Consider the following 12,097-nt stretch of genomic DNA (forward strand, 5'->3'; position numbering starts at 1 on the left):
ACTTTTTATCCTTAGTATAATCATATCAAAAGTACCTTACATATCACACATGCAAAACTAATTCTCATAGAGCTTAAGTCATCTACCCAAGGTGGCAAAATTAGTATGTCTTCGTTGGAACTGAAGTGAGGTTTTCTGATTAAAATTACGTCATAGTAGCAATACTCTTTACCAACTCATCTTTATAGCTAACAACTTCTAACTTTCCTAAAGATTTTTCTCAAGGAGAAACATTCAAGTTTCCAGATGAATAAGAGGTTACATCTTAATAACCTTCCAAACATATCACTACTTCCTTAAAATAAGCCCGCAATTGTCAAGCTCCTGTTGGTTAATTTCCTTTGCTGGGAAGACTTGATCCCATTTTCATTGCTTTCCTGCTGGCAAAAATCTGCTCATGTCAAATCATATGTATTACAGCACTTTTGATTTTCTCTATAATTCATCTTTTTTTTTATAATAGCAGTATGTGCTCATGATAAAACTATAACGTGCAGAATAGGAAACAGGTTTAGGAACAAGGTAAGAGGACATTTGTTTTCTATAATTAGCGTGGTTCAACAGTGAAATCGGCTTCCTCTTAGAGAAGTACTTATCGCTGTCCTGAGGCTGGTGTTGTTATGACCGCGTCAGAACGGCAATGGGAAGAAATATGTATCGGCTGAGAGGTTAGTTTCTTATCAAAGGAACCATCTCGGGAATTCATTAATAGTTTTTTCCCCCTTTAGTTCTGGTTATTAACTAGATGCTAGATCATTTTTATAATGATCTTATAATGGTCACTTTAGATGACCACTAACAAAACTTTTATTTCAGAGAAAGTCGATGCATTAGGGCCGGAAATGTGTCAAGTGAGGGCTTTGAGTTGTGTTTAAACTGTAGATCTGAGCTTGACGGTTGAAAATGGTTAATGAAATGCATATAATACAGAGTGTGGAAACAAGAAAGAAAGGAAGGAAAAGAGGAGAGAAAGGAAGAAAGAAAGGGAGGGGGCAGGGGAGAAAGGGAGGGAGGAAGGAAAAGCTGGACTCATGAAATAGGGGTATCTAGTACTTATATTAATTCGGAGATACCTAGGGTAGTGTAAAGAAGAAATTAAATATGATTAAAATCCGTAGTAAAATACAGATTGGTTCTCTGGGCAAGGGAAATTTTTTTTCTTTCTTTTCTTTTCTCTCTCTCTCTTTTTTATCCTCCATTGTCAGGAAGACTTAAGGTAATGGGAAAAGAAGATGGAATGTTTTATTTTTACAAATCCCCTAGAAAACTCAAGAAATGTTTGAGCATAAGGTAAAGTAGGAAAATGAATACCAAATATCTAAAACTTCACAGTGTCGTGGCTGGAGCCAAGCGGCTATCTTTTTTTTTTTCTTTTTAATTAAAGGTACGCTGAGATTCATGTGCACTTTTATGTGATCATAACATTTTTTGTTTTGATAAAATTATAACTCAAATAATTTAAATTGTCAAACAATTTCTATTTTTAGACATGCTAAGCAGTCTTTAAGGATGACCATGTGTTCCACGACTAACATGATTCCCAATTCAAAAGTATAAATAGCTTCTCTGAGTAGCTCTCAGAGTGACAGGCGTATAAAATCATCAAGACACTTGGCTTTTTATAGAGCAAAACATACTTAGATAACATTCCACAAGATAAAAAGTTGCAGTTCTATTCAACTTTTTAATGAATAATACATCACAATACAACTTCTGTAGTGTCACTGATACCAACTTTGTAGTGAATTTCCCTCGTGAGACAACTCAATTTCAATGAGAGATCGGGTATTCATATTCTCTACATAATGCGATTTGCTGTGCATAAATATGAAAGTGTGGTAATGATCCATTTTGTCTAATGAACTCAAAATGCAACTAAATATATTATTGTGTATTATTATAAGAGTTACTGGTCAGCCTTTGCATGAGAGGATTTTAGATTGATTTAACTATTACACATATTTTATTATACAGTTTGACAGTATGTTTGCTTAGAATATTTAATATGTAGCACTCCCAGGTGAGTAAGAAAATAAATTCCCTAGAAAATAGCATCTTATTAAATGTTTTATCATTTATAAAAATATTTGAATAGTTCTTCATAGGAAAATCATCTCTTTATAGTATTTGTGAAGTCCAAAAATCTTCTTGTCTAAAAGACAATTTTTTGCTGATTTCTTTTATTCACTTATGTACTAAATTATGTACTATTATGTGCTTTATTATTTTTTTAAGTTTCTTATTGTGTACCAGGTACTAGGAATAAAAAAAAAAGATTATGACATGATTTCTGTCCTACAGGATCTCACAGTGTCCTACAGAAAGAAACACTCATGGGGAAAAAAACAAACAAACAAACAAAAAACACAACTAAATGAAAGTAATTGCTTTTTTTCACACTAGAGATACAAATGAGGTAGTTTTTACATTAAAACTCAAAACTATAATAGAGCCAAGTCCCTACCCTTCTCCCACCCCAGGTTCTGCACCTTGCAAATAGCTCTAAAGCTACCTAGAGATATTTACAGTGAAGCAAGCACCTACAAATGTGATTGTGGACGTCAGGCCTGGCCTCCATTTTGTAGGGTTGGGAGCATATCAAAGGGAGGTGCCAACCTCACTTTTATTCTGATCATAGCAAACAGTCTGCTCCCAGAGTGTTAAAACTCCCCATGCACCTGCTCCCTTGGTGCACAGACATGTTCCCCTAGATGCACTTCACTGCTGGTCAGAATGTGTGCGTACTCATCACAGGCCGTGCCCAGGCCAGCAATGCTCTCTGGCCCCGGGGTACCGGGCTGGCTCACAGACCTGGATTTTTTCAGTTCGACCTGTGTGGTGAGTAATCTCTCCTGACATTCTTTTACTGAATAACCACATAGAGATGCATTTGGAATATATTCTCTAATACAGGATAAAGGAAGGCACTAGAGAAAGTATGATATGGCTGAATTTCCCTTTGGTCTTTTTCTGCCATCCCTCCTGTACCGAAACCATCTCTGTTCTCTCGTTACCCTTTAAAATGCTAGTTGCACCATTTCTTTATTTTTATAGAGCACTTTGCAGTTTATGGAGCTAATCCATATGTTCTTTCATTAAGTAAGGTGCTAACGCTTTGGTGTGAATTAGTTTAAGGCTTTACCCTCACAAGATACAGGATACAGATACAGTAAGTCAAAGTGATGGACATTTTTAAAGTATTGGCTATTAATCGGGTATAGTCATAAGTAGGTTCCATGTATTGCTTCATTTGATCTTTAATCCTAAGGAGTAAGTATCATCATTATTCTTTACAGATGGGAAGAGCAAGACAAAAAGATAGTAAACAACAAGAACAGAAGTGTCGCCCACACAGTAACGCCAGAGCCTGAAGCTGGTCTGTAGCTATACTACCTCCCTCCGGAAATTTTCAGGCATCCAGTATTTGTGTTAGGTCAATCGCTATGGGGCAGAGAAACGACCAAGCTCCAAAACACAACATGTGGGTAACTACTTAATTCTAAAACTAATCCTATGGGTGACATGCAGACCGGTAACAGATTCAGTGAATAATGCTGCTTACTGAGAGGAGTTCATTATAATCTACCTAAAACCACAACAGACAGAGAACATGATGTCTTAGAGTCACTTCAAGGTTAATTAACTAATAAAAATATGTGGTCATTAAGATGAATTCTCTACAAGATTAGGAAATGATAAAAGGGCATAAAACACACATTTGATATCTGAAAATATCAGATTTTAAGGTCTTCCTCTTACAAAATGAAGCAGATATTGGCAATGTTCACTTTGTTGGAAAGAGTTTTCTCATTGTTGTCTTCATTGCTTCTTCTAATACAATTAGACCCCTGGTGATAGTTAAAAGAGGAAGTAGCTTCTTGAACACAGGCAGTTGCAAACTAGCTGAGTTCTAGGTCAGTGGGTCTTTCTCTATAGGTTTAGTGTACGTAATAATTTTCCTCTTGGTGGAAATGTATTTCAACACCCTACTGATTGTTTTTCTATATACTGTTAATGCAAAGACTCTGGAATTCTCCAGGAAATTATGGCACATCAGAGCACAGAGAGCTTTCTATTTTCCAGAAGAAAGATCAGGAGAAAAAACAGACTATAAATATAAAAGCTTCAAATCAAGACTGAATCCCTATATAGTCCCTTGGTTTGCATCACCATCAATCAATACTAAGCGATTGCAATTAATTAGAAGAGAGCAAAACCTTAGAGTTTCTGAACAGATGGAAAAATAGAAAAGAAATGAAGCCATCTTCCACGATCAAACAAAACCACATGACCATTTTCTTCTCATTGATTTTCCTCATTAAGATGTGTTCATTTACTTACTTTTATTTGGAAGTTTCTGGTTAGAATCTTGAAAGTAAAATCAACTTCAATGAAGTATTTTGCTCATTATTCTTCTCATACGGAGGTAAATTCCAAACTGGCTTGGGGAAATAATTGTTTATGCTTTAACTAACCATCTTCAAATACAAATCACCCAGAGACCTCTTTAGCTCATTCTAGTATAAGGCATCCCAAAGTCTTCAGCAAATACTCTGATGACAGTATGGAGTATAAAATAACTCTAACACATAATTCCTAATTTCTCATACATTAAAATTCAAAGTTGAAGCCAACACACAAGATAAATAGCAAACACATTAGGGTGTGAGTAGCCAAGATAGTTCAGTCAAGAAGTAGAGCTTCAGCCGTACTTACAAGATAGATAAGATTTACATAGAAGAAAAAACATAGCTCTTCCCAGAAAAAGAATAGGAGAACACTAAAGCAGAATTATGGAAGCTGGAAAATTAACAATGTATTTGTGGGAACAACAAGGACCTTCCCAATCAATCAACTTACTGAAGTCATAGTGAAAAGAGGCTTCATTCATAGATGGAAAGTATATATACTATATATATTAAGATATAGATGAATGATTACACACACATTTGAAAAGTCAGATAGGATTAATATGTTGAGGCCCATGGGAGGCAAAGAAACTGGAATTTTATCTTAAAATAATAAGAAGCAGTTGAAAGTTCATCTTAAAGTCCAACTGAAATCTCACAATTTTACAGAACTTTAGAGATGAAAATAATCATCTATTCGAACAATATTTACTGGGGATCTGCTCTGCACAAGGCACACGTTCTTCACACTCAATGATCTCAGAGCCAAATAAAAATTCATAAATATAGGAATATATTTATAACATAGTTATAAGAGCAATACTAAAGATATGCAGAGGTAGAAAAAAGGTGCTTCACTGAATTAATCTGTATTGAGGGTGATAAGGGATGAAATATATTGAGTATTAGCCAGATGCAAGAGGAGTAGGAAATCCACACAGAAGACGCAACACAGCCTTAGAGAGGCAAATATTGGTGTTTATGACACTTTTACAAAGAGATGGGTATTGTTAGACATAAAGTAGATAGATAACCAGGATACAGTTATAGGTGTATGAGGAAGGAGACACACCTGTAGAAGTAAACACAAACTAGATCATGGAAACCGTGATACACCAGTTAAGAGTTTAACCGCTTCTTGTGATCTGTTTAAAGAGGGCAGAATCATGCAATTTGAATTGCAGATAAATAACTCTCAAGGCTAATAAAGGATAGAGAGGGACACAACCGGAAAGACATATTTAGAAGGAATAAGTATAATCTCGATGAAGACCATGATCTCCAGCCTTATTGGTCCCCTTGTTACTCTTCCAACCACCACATACAGCCCAACTTGGCTGTTGTCGCTCCCCAGTGTGGTACATTCTTCTCCCATATTTCCTTGGCTAACTCTTAGATATTCTTCGAGTCTTTGTTCAAATATTAATTTATCGATGGGGGCTCCCTTGACACTTTTCTACATTTCTGATCTTCGTTTTCCCATTCTATTTATGTTAGTCTATAGCATGTATCAGCTCCTGATATGTATTCAATTTATTGCTTATTTTCTATTTTATTTATTTATTTGACAGAGACAGAGAGAGAGGGAACACAAGCAGGGGGAACGGGAGAGGGAGCAGGTTTCCTGCTGAGCAGGGAACCCGATGCGGGGCTTGATCCCAGGACCCTGGGATCATGACCTGAGCCCAAGGCAGGCGCTTAACGACTGAGCCACCCAGGCATCCCAGTGTGCACTCTTTAAACATTTGCTGAATAACTGAAAGAGATGAAGATGAAAGGCTAGATTTAGGAAATATTCAGACCTGATGAATTATTGGATATGGAGGCTAAGGAATCTCTGCATTTTCTAGCATAGGTGATGGGTAGATTGTAATTTCTAAGAAAGAAAGAGAATGTTGGGAGATGTGCAGGTTTAGAAAGAAGACAGAGTTCTGGTTTGAATATATTGACTTTGAGATTCCTGTGGGATTTGCTGGTGAAATGTCCATCTGAAAGCTGGCACCAGTGAAGAAAAGTTAGGGGTCATCTGCATGTTCGTGATTGCTCAGAGAGTGGAATGGATGAGCTTGTCCTTAGAGAGTGGTGCATGAGGGGAGCAATGCGCCAAAGACAGGAGTCTAATAAGTATCACAAATAATAAATGAATTACAGTATCATCAATAGTAAATGGTGAAATATTATCTTTCTGTAAGATAATTTGGGGGATACCTGGAGCTGGTGAGGTAACAGGGAGCAATCCCAAGAGGAGAGGCAGTCTTTTAATTAACACGGTCACCACAGAATTCCCCAAAGCTTGTATTAGCGCACCACCGATTATCCTGATAGATCTAAAAAGATCCCCACCACCACGACACGCTCTGCTTAGACTGAGATTTGTACTTTCCCCTTCGTTCTTATCAGGGCAAGGTTACATACGCTAAGATGCTTTATATTTGTCAGAAAGAATGAAACCCAAATTCCTCGATTGCATTTCTTATGAAATTGTGCTGACGCTCAGCTAATTGACACCCAGTCATTGGCCATCCCTCAAACAACTGGCACCAAGCAGCAGGGTTTTAGAGCATTACATTCACAGATTTGTTGTCTTTATAATTGCCTGGACTAATTTTATGGGCTGAAGAGGCTATGTTGTGTTTAAAATAAAAAGGAAAGTTTTTTTTTTTAATTTTATAACTTATTTTTAAGCAATTTATACTTTAGGTCCAATATTTCCTGGAAAATCAAGAAGCATTCTCAAATTATTTGATTCTCTTTTTTTTTTCTGGATTCTTCTCAACCTTCAAAAGATTATTATAACATCCCACTAGATGTGGCTTTGAAAGGGGGAGTTATTAGATTCCCCAAACAAGAGAAATATGTGAAATATTAGATTTGTCTTATTTCTAAAATAGGGACAGTGGCCACTCTTGTCTGGAAGACTGCCATTTCAAATGATTAGATTCTGGCAGACTGGAGAGAACAGGTGTATTTTAATTAAATTATTTTTCAATTTAATCGGACACAGCATGTAGTCTCTATGGATTTTTCCTCAATCTTTGCACCAAGGTAAGAAATTCCAAGAATAGGTAGGTCTGTTACTCAATATTTCCTTATTCAGAAAATGGAAACAGAGAAAGTTTAATACCAGACCTATTTGTGTATTAAAGGATATGCAAAAGAAGGTTTGAAATACTCAGGGCTACTTTTAGATCTAATAAACTGCTAATATTTTTGAGGGCCTGTTTTTGAGAGTAGACAACACTGGCTGTTTACCAATAAGGGGATCCAATGGTAAGATGTCATCCTGAGAAATTTTAGTATCCCCAAAACTGGGAGATAGCGTTTCAGCCTCTTAGGTCCCAAGAAGCAAAAAAGTTAAAAGTGTTGGGGACATATGGATCTGAATGGCCTGTGCAGCTATAAAATGTTGAAAGCCACTTGCTAAAACTAAAAATTATGACCTATGTAATTAAAATTCTCTATTAATCCAGCAGCAATCACACTTGGAAAAAGAGTCTTGTGAAAGAGAAAACAATGCAAGGGGAAGGGAGTGAGAAGGTAGGACAGACTAGTTGGGCACCCAGACCAGTTACTCGGCATGATTTATCATCCTATCCAAGGATCAAAATGAGGCATGAGCTCAATACTGCAATTCCACGGGGCACTGATGGAGCCACAGGTGGGACCCTCAGGATCCTAAGACTACGTGGTCACTTCCTTTGCCAAGAATCTCCTATCAAGGCAGCTGGCGGGCTGCGGAAATGTCTCATTACCTCCCTTCCCAAAAGCCTTGCTTCATCCAAACTTCAGCAAATTCACTCTCAGCTTTCAGAAGAAAAGAAGGAAGGTGTTTTATCAGCCACAAAGGCCCACTTTCCACTTTCCACGGGGCCTATTATTACTAGTCATAAATACCGCGGATCATGAGTGGAATGATCAGACTGCTGTGCGTTATACATCCAAAGACCACAGGCAGGTACGGCTGGAGTCGTAGTTACATGAGCAACTGATCACATCACTAGATGCGAGAGCTGAAGAGGTCGAGGGGACAAACAGCAAATATCCATCGAGCCTCCCTGATACGTATTTTCTGAGACCATATTGTTGGACAACGGATGGTCTCTAAAAGTAGAGACAAAAAGTCAAAAAAGCAACGATGGGAGAATGGTTTCGTGCAGGCCTCAGCTCCGGATGAAGAAGGAAAACAAACTGAAGAGGTCGTTATTTTCTTGCTGAGTCAGTGAAAGGAAAAAGGGAAATCCATGTTACAGAAAAGATGGAAAAAGAATCCCATACAAATGTTCCTCAAACTCCCAACAAGGTTGCTGTGTGTCTTAAATTAAGATGTTGAAATCCCAAAGCACAGAGACAAGTCTACTGAGATGTCTTGGAGAGGCTGAGGTCTGGCTCGGGGAGGCTGCACGAATACTTCTTCGTAAGAACTTCCGACCTATGAATGTTTATAGAATAACAGCCGCTCACCAGGACGTGAGCTCGTCAGCTCTGCCTACCATCAACAGATGCTTTCATGTTCACACTAGTTTTAGGCTCAGCCATTCTGCTGTCCCAGGCAGTGGCTTTCACATTCTTTGAACACAACCCACAGGAAGGGCTATGTTTTACGTCCTGACACAAAAACACAGACATGTGAAATCTACGTGAAAGAGTCACAAGATAATACCACATCCGGTACTTTGATACTTCCTTTCCTTTGCCATTCTATTTCTTTCGATTGTTCGTCACAAGTCAGGGTGTTTGCGCGTGACCAAATTATAGGTCGTGTGTAATCTGCAGTGGGGACTTCTAAGATTTTTTTTCTTTTTAATTATTCTCAGAGGCATTAAATAAGAATATAAAGTAACCATAATTTCCTGTGAATCTTAACAATGAGGATGTACTTTTGATCATTTCTACTATGGATCACTTAAGTGGGTCCCCACTGGACTCACTGAACTTACCAACCACCTGAGGGATGCTTTGTACCAAGATTAAGAGGAAGCGTCAATACAGATGGAGAACGTCTATTATAGTCAATTATTTTGGCCCTATATAGTCTATTATGTTTATCTCTATTAGTATATGAATATATAAAATTAAAATTTTGAACACAGTTTTATTTATCCTCATTTTACTTAAGGAGGCAAGTTACATTCGCAAATAAGCAGTTATTTGTATAATCTAGAAAATATGTTCAGTCAATAACATCAACTGAAGAAAAAATTGTTATTTAAGTTTTTCATAGTTTGTTGTTTCTTTTCACTAGGTGTAAAGAGCCTTAGTGATTTGGTCAAATTGCCTGGATTAATTTTATGCTGAAATAACAGTTGGAGTCAAAACAAAGTTTAGTCTAAATTCCATAGAGTAAGGAAATCCCCTAAGTGCCACCAGATTTATAATTCATCCTCGCATACAAAATAACCATTATGGTTTAGGAGAAATAGACATTATAGGCTAATGAAGATAGAAACATGACAATTTACTAAGGAATCCACGGGTAATTTATAATTTCTTTGTAAAACTGATTAAGAATGAATCAAGATAAAATATTCTAAATGAAAGGTTTGATTAAATTATTTTATTCACAAACACTTAAGCATGATTAAAGTCAACTGGAGTTCAGAAAAAGGAGGAAAACATAAATTATTAAAAGAAAATAACCGATTTTGTATAAATTATGTCTGAGAATTATAAAGCAAAACAAGGACAGGTGATAATAGGATTCGGGTGGAATGGAAGAAAGGAAAATCAGAGAAGGCCTAACCTCAGGAGGTAGCTAGAAAGGGAGGCTTGAGATGAAATATTCTACAGGTATGTTCCATTTCAATTTCACAATTGAAGAAGGATAATCCTAGGGAATTTGCATGTTATTATTCAGACCATTTTAAGATTTCCTCCAAACATATCATATTAGCTGATGAAAATCTCATTTTTGAGATATCTATGATTTAAGGAGGTTTCTGAAATCATGGTTGTTTCATCTGCACTTAAAATGATGTCCTAGTTAAAACAGAGAAGACTGGGCGAGAATCGGCGTCTCTACAAAGGACTGCTTTTGCTTGCATCATGTGCCTCGAGCTGTTGATCTAGGACTGAAATCAAATGCTTGACCTAAACCGAAACAAATTAAATGTCTATTATGGGGTTTTATGTATATAAATTTCCAAAGCAAACAAAAGTTTATGAAATAGAAAATACCTCCAGGTAAATACAAAACCAAAGAGAAATTTGTACCTTGATATTTTCAGTGAAATTTCCCAAAATAATTTTTAAAGAATACATACAATTTTTTTCTTCAAAATAAAAGAGGAAAAAATGATCTTAAGTGAATTAAAAAGAAGTGAATTGACTGGATGGTCTGAACATAATATATGACTACAGACTTCTAAGGCTGAATATTACAATGGGATGGAAGGTGAAAAAGTACAGCTTCGTTGTGTCTTAACATTATTCAGAAAACTATTTCTCAGAGCAGGCTTAGGTTCACAGCAAATTGAGAGTAAGGTATAGAGATTTCCCACCCACGGCCCTCCCCCACACATGCATAGCTCCCTCATTCCCAACTTCCTCCACAAGGAGGGTCCATTTTTACAATTTCTAAACTTCCATCGTTATCACCCAAAGTCCATAATTTACATTAGGGTTCACTCTTGGTGTTACGCATTCACGGGTTTGGATGAATGTAGAGTATGTACTCACTACTGTAGTGTCAGAAATGTTCATTTCCTTAATGCTAAGTGAAATAAGTCAAGCAGAGAAAGACAATTATCGTATGGTTTCTCTCATCTGTGGAACATAAGAACTAGGAAGATCGGTAGGGGAAGAAAGGGATAAAGAAAGGGGGGTAATCATAAGGGGGAATGAAGCATGAGAGACTATGGACTCTGAGAAACAAACTGAGGGCTTCAGAGGGGAGGGGGGTGGGGGAATGGGATAGGCTGGTGATGGGTAGTGAGGAGGGCACGTATAGCATGGTGCACTGGGTGTTATACGCAACTAATGAATCATCGAACTTTACATCAAAAACCAGGGATGTACTGTACGGTGACTAACATAATATAATAAAAAAATTATTAAAAAAATTCTTTGTGTTCCACTTATTCATCCTTCCCCCGCCCCACTTGCGTCCCTAGCAACCACTGATCCTTTGTCTCCATAGTTTTATGTATTCTGGAATGTCATACAGCAAGAAGCATACAGAGTATAGTTTTTACAGATTTTTTTTTCCCACTTAGTAATATGCACTTAAGGTTTCTCCATGTCTTTCCATGGCTTGATATTTCATTTATTTTCAGCACTTAAGAATATTCTGTTGTCTCGATGGACCACAGTTTATCCACTCACCTACTGAAGGACACCTTTGATGCTTCCAAGTTTTGGCAATTATGAGGAAAGCTGTTATAAACATCTGTGTGCAGGTGTTTAATGGAAATAAACTTCCCAGTCCTTTGTATAAACACCAAGAAGCACGACTGCTGAAATCATATGGTAAAATTACTTTTAGTTTTGTAAGAAACGGCCCAACTGTCTTTTGAAGTGACTGTATCATCTCATATTCCCTCCAGGAAGGAATGAGCATTCTGTTGCTCAACACCCTCCCCAGCATTTGCTGTTGTATTATGGATTTGGGATATTCTAGTAGGTGTGAGTGGTGTCTTACTGTTTTAATCTGCACTTCCCTGAGGACATATGACGTAGAGCATTTTCTCATA

At 37.1% G+C, this 12,097-nt stretch overlaps 1 long non-coding RNA gene across 2 annotated transcripts; it reads left to right on the top strand.

Annotated features, from left to right (window-relative positions):
• The first annotated feature begins 597 nt into the window (after positions 1-597).
• LOC148107660 (uncharacterized) lies at positions 598-9,498 on the top strand. 2 transcript variants are annotated; one of them, XR_015722036.1, is made up of 3 exons: positions 598-668; positions 3,297-3,481; positions 7,880-9,498. It is a non-coding gene; the product is annotated as an uncharacterized LOC148107660 (long non-coding RNA). The 2 variants fall into 2 exon arrangements; XR_015722035.1 differs by having other exon boundaries at positions 7,883-9,498.
• Positions 9,499-12,097: the final 2,599 nt, after the last annotated feature.

The sequence above is a fragment of the Ursus americanus genome, chromosome 27 (assembly GCF_024610735.1).
Source record: "Ursus americanus isolate L20-20 chromosome 27, mUrsAme1.1.p, whole genome shotgun sequence".
Classification (NCBI taxonomy): Eukaryota; Metazoa; Chordata; class Mammalia; order Carnivora; family Ursidae; genus Ursus; species Ursus americanus.